Here is an 11,715-nt window from a genome sequence, read left to right on the forward strand (position 1 = left end):
AGTGGGGGTACGGAACCGGTCCGCCTGGAGACCCACGTGGGGCGGTCCCGTGGTCCATCCTGAGGGTTCCCGCCATTGGGCCCAGTCCCTGACCATCCTGCGATCCTTCATTTTGGCTGAAAGCTTTCTACCCAAAAGTGCATAACTGGGGTGCCCCCGTGTGTTCCCTGGGTTGTGGCTGCAGAGTTAATGGGGAGGTGGCATTGGGTATCAGTGGGCAAACTGGCTGGAGGGCGGAAGGCAAGTAAATGAAGGAATCGCTCTGGCCCCTCCTCCTCGTGCCCCCCCCAAGTGAAGACGAAAGTTTTTTTTTGTTTTTCTTTTTTAATCCTGCTTTTGTAGGCCTTCTTCCTGACTCTTTCTTTAAAATAGGAGTTCTTTTCCTGGGTCCATGGAGTGGCCCTGGGGAGATCCTGAAATCTACGCAAAGTTGCCTGGGCGGCATGTCTTTGGGGGAGTAGTTGGCTTTCAAGGGTAACAAGAAAAGGCCTGAACCCGTGCAAGGCTGAGTCTTCAGGAGTTAGGGACCTCCTTCCCTCCCTCCCTCCCTCCCCCCTCCCTCCCTCCGTCCTCTGGCAGCCCTGAGTGCGGCCTCTCATTTGCAAATAAAGCTCTGTGTTTGCCCTTTTCTGTCTTGAGGCCTTGATGTGTGCTGGTGGTTACAGATCGGGAGAGATAGGGCACACGGCATCTGGGGCGGGCGGTGTGGGTCATTTCGCTTTGACCTTTCTGGTAACCTCGGGGGCCCCAGGACTCTGGAATCCCGCCCCAAGCAGCTTCTCAGAAGCTTCGATCCAGTCCCAGCCCTGCCACGGGGACGTCCGGGGAGGAGGGACGGGCAGCACCAGGTCAATTTTTGTTTTGTTTTTAGAAAGTGGAGTAATTGCTTTCTCTCCACCACAGCCCGCGCGTGCTTGGGAAGTGAGCTCTGAATAAAGGGAGAGGATTTGTAAATATTCTGCTCCTGCCTGCCTGGCCCAGCAGAGCGGTCACGGGCAGAAAGTGAAAGTGGGGGTGGTGGCGGGGTAAAAAGCGAACTGCCTACCGCCCGCCGCAGCCGGCGGCTGTTCCTGCGCCCTCTTCCTCCAGGCTGGCGAGTTGCCAGCTGCCCGAGCCCTGCGCCGGGCAAGCGGCGAGGCGCACGGCCATTTCCTGGTTCTCGGCGACAGAGCTTTCCCTGGGGAGTGCTGGCCGCGGCCCCGAGTGGAGTGGTTGGTTCGGCACCAGCGGGCCGGCTCCAGCGTCTGCCTGGCTCTCCGTCCGCCGCTGGTGGGCCCTGTTCTCCTCGGGAGAGCGGCTCTCAACCAGTGGGTCCAGGGGGAGCTGGGTCGGGTCGGGAGTGTGGGGGGGGGTCCACCGCCCCCCAGCGAGCGGCTGCATCTGGCCGCTTGCTTCAAGCCTCTCTGCAGGTCGCTGGATTTTCGGGGCGGTCGTGTGGGTGGGTGAGTGAGTAGCCTGGTCCGCCTTTCCCGTCTCCCCACGTGATGGTCTAGCTGTAAAGCGACAGAACCCCCAGGCAGGGCCCACAGACCCTGCATTAGCAGGGCCGTATCTAGTCAGCATTCCTTGCTTCCGAAGGAGACTTTAGTGAATTGTGGCAGAAAGCGGTGTCCTGCTGGCCGTATTCCTGCCTGCTGGGAACTTGTCAGGGGAGCCCCCTGCTCGGGAGCCCGCCCGCCGTCCCACCCGAGGCTCTGCCCCCTGGTTGCGGCAGGTGTCAGAGCAGCGCGCACTGCCCAGTGTGCTTGGCTCGGGGCTGCTGGTAGGTGCCCAGGTGGTGAGTGGCTTGTTGCACCTCCTCAGCCACCCCGCCCCGCCCATTGTGAATCCCTTTGGCACCTGCACCCCTGCTCCGGGTGCCTGTGGTCCTGCCTCTGAGAAGCACGGGCCTCTTAAAGGCAAAGCGTCACTTTCTGGATCTGGAGCGGAGATGACGGTTACCTGTGTGGGGGTGTCTGTCCAGAGGCCGGAGGCTCTGCTGTGTCAGTGCTGTGGGTGAGTGTTTATTTCTTTTGCCAGGTTTTAACTATCCCACAGGAGAATCAGTTCTCAGCCTAACCCCTTTTTTAGGGCCTTTGTAACCTCGAGTTAGAACCGGCAGGTGCACTTGGGGGGAAGCCCCCCTCCCTTCCTGCTGCAGTGCTGGGAGAGTGCACCGGAAGGTCACGAGGTGCCTGGGAGAGTCCTTTCGCTGCTGTTTGGGAACTGCCACTTGGGATGCGGGGGGGGGGGGGGGGCGGGCGTCCGGCGCCCCAGTGGGATTTTTCTGCCAGTGCTGGAAGCTGGGCCTGGTGACCCGTGTGGCAGCGTTTCCACAGTGATGTTCAGGAGTGTGATCCGGAGGGTGTTTGGGGGGGCTGGGGCTCCAGGGTCCCCGCCGAGGTCCCCGGTACGCGGGGGCAGGAACGCCCTCGCCTCCCGTGAGGCCGAATGCGTGTCGTGCGGCTGGACCCTCGTGACGCGTTACCAGGAGGAGGCGGAGCCTGGGGGCAGCCTGGCCTGACAGTGTCTCAGGGATGAAACTTGGGAGCAAAGGGAAAGGCAGGGCAGGAACGGGGTGCTGCCCAGCTCCAAGCCCGCTTGCGCCGTCGGGCAGAGCCGTGGTGGTGCCAGCCTGGTGCTGCTTGTTAAGAGCTGGGGCCCTGCTGGCTGTGCACCCCAGATAAGGCGCACACCCACCCTGTGCTCTGTTGTCTTAGCTGCCACCAGGCTGTCGTAGGTCTGGGGTGGGGAGACACCAGTGACCGTGTGACTGTCCCCTGGGATGACAGACCCCCCCCCCCACGCCCCGCAGGCTGGGCGGGGCAGCAGGATGCGCTCCGTTGCGAGCCCTCGGGCTGTGGGAAACGTCCCAGCGACAGCGGGCCAGGGGGCCCAGCCCTCAGGAGCCTGAGCTCAGCCTGGTGCTGGTTGCCGGAATGGGTGCCGGTCCCTCTCCAGGGCTCCCAGGCTCCGGACAGCCCTCCCGTGGGAGCACCTGCTGTTCTGGAAAGGCGTGGGCACCCGGGAAATGTGTTTGTGTTGGTCAGGGTCGGGGAGATGAGAGCCTAACTCGGACCCTGGTTTACCGAGGCTGCACCATCCTATCCTCGGCCCCGCTCTGGGCTGGCGCCGGCGGGCTGCCCTTCCTGCTGCTGACCCCGAGGGGCAGCTAGGGTGAGGGGTGTGGAGGGCTGGCTGCCCCTCGACATCAGGATCCGGCAGTGGTCGGGGGCTCCCAGTCTGCTCGCCTGCCGCTGTGCCTCTGGGCTCCGTGGCCCCCCAGGCCCTCTCCGCCTCATGTGCCGTCTGTTAGGTGGGGTGATGGGGTCAGAGCTTCCCTCTGAGGGCTTCTCCCTGGGGTCTCAGTTGAGAGGGACCTGGGGGACAGCCACTTCCTCGGCCTGGTCTGGGGTACAGTGCCTGGCTCGGGGTTTTGGGGGTTGCTTATGCACACGCGTCGGGCCTTGAATGGGGGGTGTTCTGTTGGGACGGGCACAGAACACCCCCCCGGGGGTGATGACAGCACGCCGAGCCTTGGTACTCGCAGGGCCGGGTCCCCCCGTAGGTGCGTGTGACCGCCTGACCCCTAGCAGAGAGGATGGTCCCCCCTTTCCCTCTCCAAGACAAAGTGTGGCGCCGGTCACGCTATCCTCACTCACTGTGTCCCCTGACCTTCCCCTTCGAGTGGTGGGTCCCTCACCCCCCTCCCAGAAGCCCCATGGAGCTTAACACGCCCCCCCCCCGCCCCCGACACACACATCACACAGCGGCTTCTTGTGGTTTTGCAGTTGGTTTTTCTTTTGGGTAGGTTGGTTGAAAGGTGGGAGGAGACAGAGCCTCACAGAGGTGGGGCGGGGGCGGCTGGCCTGACCCCCGCCGTGAGCAGTGAGCCCCACTCAGCAGGGCTGGCGACGCCCACCAGAGCCGGTATCTCGGGTCCAGGGTGAGGCCGACGTTCTGGCCAGAAGGGAAACCTTCAGAGGCTGGCTTCCCTGAGGGGGGCTGGCGGGCTGGGGAGAAACATGGGGCATCAGGGAAAACTGGATCGAGAAGGAGCCTTAGGTGCTTGGGTGCCGGGAGTGCAGAGCCGAGAGGACATGGTGGCGTCAGGAAGGGGGACCGTGGCTGCCGGCCCCTCAGTGGGCCAGGCAGGGTGCCTCAGGAGACCCCATAGGCCTCGGGGTGCTGCAGACGTTCCGTGGGACCGATGGGGTCCCTTGCCGGTGGGGAGCAGAAGTGATCCAGACCAACGGTGGGCTTGGGGCCCTGGTCGGGGCCAAGGCGCTCCAGGCAGAGCCCCTTCGGGGGCAGCCGTGGTAGCACTGCTCCCTGCCCGGGCAGGGGGTGGGCAGGGGGTGGTGGCCAGCAGGGCCCAGTGTGCGGAGGACCCCCGCTCGCCCACCTAACGTCCCCTGGGGCCCCACGGGAGGAGGCAGTGGGCTCCGTCTGTCACGGAAGCCGACCCTGCCCACACGGATCCTGTTTCCTGAGGCCCGGCTGCTCGGGGGCAAAGGAGCTGGGGCGGCGGGCCTTGCCCCTTCCTGCAGCTCACCGCCCCCTGTCTCTGCGGGATTGTTGCAGGAGCTCCAGGAGGCAGTGTTTTTTTTTTTTTAATAAATTTATTTGTTTTATTTATTTATTTTTGGCTGCGTTGGGTCTTCGTTGCCACGCGTGGGCTTCTCATCGCAGTGGCTTCTCTTGTTGTGGAGCACGGTCTCTAGGCACGCGGGCTTCGGTAGTTGTGACTCGTGGGCTCTAGCGCGCAGGCTCAGTAGTTCTGGCATGCGGGCTCTGTAGTTGTGGCACATGGGCTCAGTAGTTGTGGTGCACGGGCTTAGTTGCTCCGCGGCACGTGGGATCTTCCCGGACCAGGGCTCGAACCCGTGTCCCCTGCATCGGCAGGCGGATTCTTAACCACCGTGCCACCAGGGAGGTCAGGTGGAGGAGTCTTCGGGGTTGGGTGGACGGCATTGCTCACAGCCTGGCTCTGCTTCTGACTGGATGGCCTCGTGCCCCTTGATCTCTGAGCCTCTGCCCCCCCCACCTGGAAAGTGGAGCCCACGTGACCCACACTGACGCCAGGATGGGGCCCAGGGAGTCGGGGCCGTGTAGCGTTGGGCCCCCCAGGGGTGCCTGACTCACCTGATCCCTGAGTCACCCGACTCAGGAAGGCCGGTGGGTCTGAGCAGGGCGAGAGGGAAGGCGGAGGGAGCGCAGGCCCTGCCCCTCCCCCCTCCCCTCCCCCCAGGATGGTGGAGTCACTCCCTGGCTTTTTTCCTACCTCTGATCACCCCTCTGAACGTCAGCACCCCCTACAAGCCTCCCCTCCTTCCTGAATGTGGCTCAGGACTTCCCCCTTCAGGCCCAACGCCCTCCAACCTAGGAGCCTCCTGAGGACCCCCTCCACCTGCTTCCTCCTCTGACCCCCGGCCTCATCCCCGACCCCGTGGCTGGAGGCCCTTCCCCTGATGCTGGTGAGTGAGGCTCTTTCTGCCCTTCTGTCCGGCATCCTCCATCTAGCATCCCCACGACACCTGTCGGGGTCCAGGCTGCCCAGGAGTGCCCTCCTCTGCCTGCTGTGGTCCTGTCTGTGGCGGGAGGGCCGGAGCTGCTGCTGCTGCGTTTTCAGGGTGTTGCCCACAGTGGCACCTGGACAGAGGTCCCCACTCTCTCCTTGTTTGTCCAGGACCCTGAATAGCCCTGGTGTCCAGGCTCTTCTGATGTGTCCCTCTGGGCTGAGCAAGCCTACAGGGGCCGGTTCTCTGCACTTTATTTCCGATTCCAGTTCCCCAGGGAGGAATGAGGTGGGTCCCAGAGGATGAGTCCAGGGGCGGGGAGATGGCCATGACCTCCGGGTCCGCCTGCCCCGGTCTGCAGCCAGGTGTGTCCAGCTCCCGTGAGTCCCTCACGGAGTGGCGAGTGTGTGACCCTGGAGGGTGGGGTGACTGGCCTGTGTCCCCCGCCTGCCGCTGGCCAGCCGTTTGGCTTTCTGGACGCTTCCTCAGGATCCCACCAGAAGCCGCGTCTCTGGGTTTTCTCTTGCTGTTCAAGGGCTTTTGTGGTCTGTCTGAGCATTTCCTCTCTGGGTGGTTTCGAGGGAAGGTTGTCTTCACTCTGACCTTCGCCCCGTTTGTGGTGCCGCCTCCCGCCCTGTCGGGCAGCCCCGGGAGGTGGGGGTGGGGGAGATTCTCCGAGCCTTGGTTTCCCCTCTGAGGGGTGGGGCCCCGTCCCTGCCCTCGGCCTGGGTGTCCCCGCGCGGTGTGCGCCACCAGCCGGGCCAGCGGATCCTCAAGGCTCCTTTCCGAACCCCACCTCCTAGAAGGCTGGTTTCCAGCTCGGCCGTGTGGAGCGGGCCCGGTGGGCTGTGACGCCGGTGAGATCGGGCTGCACATCTTTGCCCGCAGGAGATGAGACACGCCCGTCCCGCTGGGGGCTTGGGGGTGGTGAAGGGGAGACCTGGTAACTTGCGGGTTTTATATGTCTGGGTTTAGGGCGCTGGGCTCTGCCACCTGCACTGCCCCACCCGGTCCCGGGTTATCCTGCCTGAGTGCATCTGCCCCCACCCCCTCACCTGTAGTCCTTTGCTCTGCCAGGCGGGGGGGGGTGGGGGGGGGGTGTGGCACGAGGAGTAGGGTCATGTCCCCCAAATCTCGCTGTTGCTGTGGTGGTGGGCAACGCAGGGTCCTGAGCACCCAGGGAAAAGGGTGGGGCAGGGGCTTTCCAGTGTGGCCAGTTGAGAGACAGCAGAGGCCCCCAGAGTACTCAGCTTCTGCCACGAGCACCCCTGCTCCGTCCTGTCCCCTCCAGACCCCCGCTCATTTCAGCCCCCTTCCCACCTCCCCGTTGTCACGAAGCGAGCTCCCGGCACATTTCCTTCGTAGGACGTTGGTGCCCACGTCTAAAAGACAAGGGCTCTTTAAGACTTATAAAAGGCCACAGCGCCACCGTCACCCCCAGGGCGTTGACGTTGGACCCCAGAGATGGTCCGAGAGACAGCGTTGAGGTAGATGCCTCTTGCCTCACTGCCCGGCAGGTGCTTCTCACAAGCTGGCCCAGGGCACAGGCGCTGGGGTCGGGGGCCACCACCTCGCCTGCCCCGGCCGTCCTCCCTCCTGGCCACGTGGGGGCCGACCCCCGTGATGGGCCGCCTTCCTCCGTTCCAGCTGCAACCCCAGAACACTACTCTGTGGAGGGGTGAGCTTTTCTCCTGATCCTTTTGCGCTGAAAGCTGACCCTTGACAGCGGATACGAGGCTGTCTGTGGTCCTTTTTTCCTCTTAGACTGAACATTTGTATGTTTCCCTGCAGAATGTCGTGTCTGATTTGGTATGTTATCTCAGACCCAGGGGGCTGGGGGTGTCTCTGGGAGACCCCCTCCCCCCACCCCACGGAATGGTGCACTGGCTGGGTTCTGAGACCCGAAAGGTTCACTCAGGACACGCCTGGCTCGGGGAGAGCGGCTGTCAGGCTCTGGCCTGTCCCATGAGGCCGGGGGGCGGTGTTTGCTCCCCCCGTTCCTGGTGGGCGATGCCTTCTCGTGTCCGAGTGCTGGAGAGGGGATGTCAGGTGTTCCCGGGGCTCATGGGCTGTCCCAGGACGGTGGGCGTCTGTGGGGGCTTTGCTCCCGCCCCCAGGGGGCAGCTCGACAATGTGGTGAGAACCTGAGCTGGCACGCCACCTGTGAGCTCGGGGTGCCACGGGCTGACCAGGGAACCCGGGGTGGGGTCCCAGCCGGACCTTCTGTCTGCTCCTTCTGTGGCCCCTCGTGGAGTCTCCGCCCAGCCTCAATGGCTTGGAACATGGGAACGGGCCGGACCCTTCTGGTACCCACCCCCCACTCTGAATTTGCCTTGTTTCCCTTGATTTGGGGGCCTGTGGGCACCCCACTGGGATTCCCTCGAGGATGAGGTCTGGCGGCCCCCATGGCAACTTTGGGTCCCCAGCTGGTGAGGCCTGCTGGGCAGGGTGACCAGGCCTCTCTCCTGGGTGGGGCCTGGCATGGCCTGTGTTCCCACGAGGGGCCAGTGGCCACCGGGAGGGGACCGGCCCGGGGGGAGCTGTGCAGAGGAGCAGGTTCCTTCCTTGCTCTCCGATGGACAGGCCGCCTCCGTCTGCACCTTCGTCGTCTCCTGCGCAGCTCGCCGGCTCCGGCCAGGGCGGCTCAGCTGGGTGGCCTGTGGTTCCCTGCCAGGACCACGTGGGGTCGGGAGGAGGGTGACGGGTTGCTCCTGGTGCGCCGGGACGTGGCAGCTGGGAGAAGTGGGAAGCCGCGTTTGTGTTTTAAACGGGTCCATCCCAAGTGTAACCTCATGGTGTCTTCATGGCATGCAGAGGTGGGTATCCAGGGACCCTTGGGCTCTGTCCCTTTGCTGTGGCCCCTCCCTGCGTGGCTTGGGAACCACGGGCACCTCCTTTTTTCCACCCGAGGGGCCAGTGTCACCCAGCTCTCTAAGCACTCTCCGTGATGTCCCTGGCCTCCCACGTCCTCGTGGGTGGGGAGCCATGCCTCCATCCGCGGGGCTGCGTTGGGGGCACTAGACAGCTGATGGCCGTGCTGCCGGGGCTCAGCCAGGAGGGGAGCTGGCATTGGACCCCGGTATGGCAGGCCCAAGTGGGCACTCCCCGCTGCCTTTCTGCGTGCTCCTCGTGTCTGGGGCCCTCTTTGCATCTCTGGCCGGAAGTTAGGATCAGGCCAGGGACTTGGAGGGGCACTGCTGGCCTGTGGCCTGCCCCCAGGGCTCGCCAGGTGGCCTTGCCGTTGGTTGCAGTGGGGTCATCTGGTTCCTTAGCTGCCCGGCTCCTCCTCTCACCCTGTGTCACCCGTGATGCCAGGAGCCAGGTCGGGGAGGCGCGGGGTCCTGGGCTTATGTCCCCGAATCTCCACGTGGGCAGGCTCAGGACGTAGCCCAGGGATGGGGGAGCCTCAGCTCTGTCATCTGTGCGATGGGCCTGGTCATTGACCTCATAGGACCACATGGTGTCTCACCCTCAGCAGAGGTGTGAAGGGCTCCTGGCCGTGGCCGACCACCCAGTGCATTAATTGGTGCTTCTCCAGGAAGCACGGTGAGAGTCTGTTCCTGTGCGGCCGGGGGACCCTGGGCGCGGGTAGTGGGGGACTCCCCCACAGTCTCCCCTTCCTGTTGCTTCAAACCCCCATGTCCCTCCACACCTCTTGTCCGTTACTGATGGCGGTTCAGGGCTGAGCCCTGTGACAGGGTCAGCTGGTAGACTGTTTAAGTTCCAGCTTCTCTCTGGAAGCAGCCTGTGCCTTCCGGTCTCAGAATGTGGCCCTGACCCCCGCCCAGACCGGGAGGCTGACGGACAGCACAGCTGCTGGCGGCGGGGAGCTGGGCGGCACCCTTGGCATCCATCCTCGTCCCTCTGCTGCCCCGACAGGTGGGCGCTGGGGGGATTTCTCGGCCCTCCGGGCGACACGGGGGTGGCCGACGGCGCCTCCCACTGGTGGCCCTGCCGAGGTCCAGCCAAGACTTCGGGGTCGTCGCGGCCCCCGGATTTCCCCTGGACGGAGCACACGGGGCTGCCTGGCCTGTCCCCAGACTCTGGGGCAGTGTCCCCAGGCCCCAGAGGAAGGGAAACGAGCTCTGAGATGCTTGGCCATGTTTGTACATTTTTCCAAAAGAGAAATCCCTTTACACTTCTTTCTTTTTGCAAAAGTAACACGTTCTTAAAAAGAAAAAAAAAATCCACCGGTTCAGAACTGCCAGCAGAAAGGGAGAAAGCAGCCTTGGGGCCCGTATGCTGTGGGTGTGAGGCCCTGAGTGCTGGGGACGTCCATCATCTTCCTGCCCCTCGTGGGAGCGTCCCGAGGCGGCGTGGGGCCTCCTGCATTCCCGTCCATGCTCAGCCGGGGTCTGGTTTCCTCGGGGTCGCTGTCGGGTCTGCGGGATTGCGGGAGAGGCAAGGCCAGGCTCTCGCTGCGGCTCCGCTCGCCCCGGACGTGCCGGCCCTGAGGTCTGGGCTCCGTGTGAAGGAGTGAAGGCTGTGCCCCAGCAGGGAGCTGTGTGGCCCCTTTACTCCGCCCGCCACCCCAGAGGGGACAGCGCGGGGTGACCTGTGCGATTGTATGTCCCACCGGAGAGGGTCATGCCCGAGCGCCCCGGCTGTCTCTTGCCAGTCTCCTCCCCTGCCACGCAGCCCTTCCCAGGAGATGGGTCCTGGCTCCTGGGATGGAAGGGGCTTGGGGAGGGGGGTGCCCCCCAACCTCTCACGCTCTAGCTGCCCTCCCTTCCTTCCTCCCTGTTGAGCTGGTGCCCAGGCTGCCGGGGACAGAGGACAAGCCAGGCACCTGCCTCCGCCGTGGGGGGTGCCATGTGGCACAACCTGATGGGGGACACTGCGACCCCTGCGGTCATCCACACGTCCCTGCAGGGCTGTGAGTGCATGGGGGGCCCCCCGCCTCGTTCCAGTGGAGGTGCTGGGGGCAACGTTCCTGTTTGCAGAGAGGGGGAGGTCCCATTGCCACGTGCTGTCCCCCAGGCCGTGGGGCATCCAGCACCTTTTGCATGTGTCGCCCCTAGACCTCCCAGACCCTGCTGGGGTCCCAAGTGTTTCCACACCTCGGGACTCCCTGTGGCCTGGGGTGAGCGCTGGCATTCGGTGAGCTTAGCCACGCAGTCTGGGACCCCCGCCGGCTCTGCCTTGTAGCCGCTGGGTGCTCACCCCACGATGGGGTTGTGTCCTGTGTTTGCTGCGGGGGCCGGCTTCCTGCTCAGCCGTGGGTGTGGGGTGGTTGGTGATTGGTCAGAAGAGGGAGGCAGGGCAGAGGCCAGGCCGAGGGTCCTGACGGCAGCCCCAGCACATCCCTGCAGAGAGCTGTGTCCGTCTGTCCTTGTGCTCGGAGGAGGCCGGTGTGCTGTGTCCCGCCCGTTTTCTGCTCCCTGGACCGTGCAGCAGCAGCGCTGGGTACTGGGCATCTGCCCACCCGCCCCACATCTGGCGGCCCGCAGTGCACCGGGCTGGCATCTAGGCCCAGGCTGGGGGGGGTGGCAGGAACAGGGTGCCTCCTTCCCTCACGGATCCCGGGTCCCCCCACGTAGGGAGCCGCCTCAGCCGTCCCGGCAGGACCGTGCGGCGATTGGTATGTGTCCAGCACCTTCCTGAGCGCTCTGTGTTGGATCCCTTTAGTCTCACAGAGCCCTGTGGGGACACAGGGGGACCAGATCCCATGGCTGGCGAAGGGCAGAACTGGGATTGCGAACAGGAGCCTGGCCCCGGCATCTGCTCTGCACCCCTGAGCTGCCCGGGGTCCGGAAGAGTCCGGGAGGCCCTGGCGGGTGGTGGCATTGGGGCAGAGGAGCCAGAGGAGGAGAGGGAGGGTGCGGGCCTGCGTAGCCACAGCAGCCAGGACAGGGAGACGAGTCACTGGCCAGAGCGGGACAGGCAGTGCTGCTTTGGACAGGAGCCCCGTGTAGGGCAAGGCTGTCCAGGGGAGGGCAGGCCCGTGGGAGGTTCGCAGAGACCCCAGCAGGAGGCGGTGGTGCTGGGCCAGAAGGGGTCAGACCTGCTGGGGGTGGGGCTCCAGGGTGAGCACTCAGGCGCCTTTCCGTCGGGTGGTGTGTTGCAGCCTCAGCGCCGCCAGCCCGGCGGGCACGGCCGCCCTCTGTACGGAGCTGCCCTGGGGGCCAGGGCGCTGCCCCGGGTTGGCGAGATGGGGGCGCGTGAGAGGCGCCCGCTCGCCCGGGGAGAGTGTGGAGGAGAGGAGCTGCAGGCCCCC

The 11,715-nt window shown here is 64.8% G+C and overlaps 1 protein-coding gene across 5 annotated transcripts in view; it reads left to right on the forward strand.

Annotated features, from left to right (window-relative positions):
• Positions 1-11,715, forward strand: part of BRD3 (bromodomain containing 3) — a 54,306-nt gene that overhangs the window by 1,138 nt on the left and 41,453 nt on the right. The window contains exon 1 of one of the 5 annotated variants that reach the window (XM_073806776.1): positions 163-1,995. The exons of the other annotated variants lie outside the window; for them this stretch is intronic. The gene's annotated coding sequence lies outside the window, so the exon portion shown is untranslated. Of the gene's footprint in view, positions 1-162; positions 1,996-11,715 lie in introns of those variants that run through there. 5 annotated transcript variants of the gene reach the window in all.

This window comes from Tursiops truncatus, chromosome 6, assembly GCF_011762595.2.
Source record: "Tursiops truncatus isolate mTurTru1 chromosome 6, mTurTru1.mat.Y, whole genome shotgun sequence".
In the NCBI taxonomy this organism is placed as follows: domain Eukaryota; kingdom Metazoa; phylum Chordata; class Mammalia; order Artiodactyla; family Delphinidae; genus Tursiops; species Tursiops truncatus.